Here is a 1,834-nt window from a genome sequence, read left to right as displayed (position 1 = left end):
GCCACCAAATTAATTGGACTAGTATTCCGCATACGTGGTTTACCCGCGTCCCAAGGAACATTGGCCTGAATGCACATTTCGGAGATGAGGGAAGGAAAATACAGACCTCCCTTGTCTTTCTTTGCACACGCCCGGATTTGATCGATGATCAGCCATCCCACATTGATAGGCTTACCCACGAGAATGGTGCAGAGCAGAATAGCCCTATTCCGAGAGATTGTCTTCCCATGGGTCGAGAGCAAATTAAATTGGGCCAAAACGCCGCTGTTTTCAATGGCTGGCAATCTACTCATCATATTACCAAAATGCCACCGTTTTAGATGGCTGGTAATCTGCTCTCACCTCCGCCAAAGCGACACCGTCCCATTTAAACCCTTCAGAACCAAATCAGCTTCTCGCGAGGGGAAACAATGCTACACGATGCTGTTCGATGCTTCAGTAAAATCTTGTTCCCATTTTTCTGACCTGGTCTAACTGCTTTTTATGTATGCCCCTCAACTTCTACAGCAGTCCACAGCAATTTAACTCTTGATGAATAATCAGCCACCCATGATAAGAGCTGTCCTGCCACTTAATAACTAAGTGTCACGTCCCCCCCCCCCCCCCCCCCCCCCCCCCAAACGGGGTGGGTGACGTGGACCTTGATTAGGGGTTAATAAAGAAAATTCCTAAACGGACCCCTACTTAACTTGATTTAAATATAATATGAATTTCTAAGTCTTGAGCCTCTGACAACACACAGGGCTTCACCCACAAGACATTCAGTATTGTACATACATAAACATGTAAATAATCATTACAGACATTAACCACAGTCTAATAAATCCAATTATTACATGAGTTTACAGAAGTTCACTTCCTTACATTTATATGTCAGAGGATGAACACAATCCTCACTGGACCCAACAGTAGCAAATATCCAGCTACTCCGCACTGCTCCTAGAGTCTCCTGGGAGGGGTTAAATATTCATAAAACAGTAAAACATGAGCAAAAGGCCCAGTAGGATATAGTTGGAATGACTTAAAATAAATGAATAAATAAATGAATAAATAAATGAGCGCGTAAATAAATAAGACATTCAGTTCCAACACGACAGCCGGAACCTCATATCCTTTTTCTGACAGGAAGACAAACTGAAAATTACCGTATTACAGGCATCAGTAAGAATTTGTACAAATTACTTACACAACCAAGTGCACAAGCCTACCCGGACCGAGTTTCGGGTTCTGCCCCCGAGGATGCACTCTCCACATCCTATCTAGGCCATCAGCAATATTTTCTTACCGGTTCGCAAGTTCTCTTTTCTTAAGAAATCATTCATTAAACATCATGAAATCGTTATTATAATCCCATGAACTACAACAAGTCGTGGGTCCCCATGAACTACAACAAGTCATGGGTCCCCATGAACTACAACAAGCCAAGGTTTTCAAATAGTTTTCTTTCGCAAACAAGCCCCTTTCTTTAAAACATTTGGAAGGTCAAAACTCTTTTTGAAAATCAGGCTCACAAGGAAAAGGGGATAGAAATCCTACCTCAAATTTACCAAACTTGTGGCTAGCAACGCACTATCCTAGCTTCCGCTTCCTTAAGCCACTCAGTCCGAGTCCTCCGCTATCACTGTCACAAGACAATACTTTAGGATTCCAATCACATTTCTAAAGTAATTCAGACTCAATCATATCCTTTGATTTTCCTATTAGTGTGCCATAATCAATTTCATGTTTCAAATCATAATTCCAAGGGTTTTAATTCCAAAACATGGATTAATGATGCTAATCAATCGACTCTAGGTCCCCAAATGAAGCTAATTTGGGTCCTCCCCGAAAACAG

This window comes from Morus notabilis, unplaced genomic scaffold, assembly GCF_000414095.1.
Source record: "Morus notabilis unplaced genomic scaffold, ASM41409v2 Scaffold342, whole genome shotgun sequence".
NCBI lineage: Eukaryota > Viridiplantae > Streptophyta > Magnoliopsida > Rosales > Moraceae > Morus > Morus notabilis.
The sequence above is the reverse complement of the archived record's forward strand: the minus strand, read 5'-3'. Positions refer to the sequence as shown.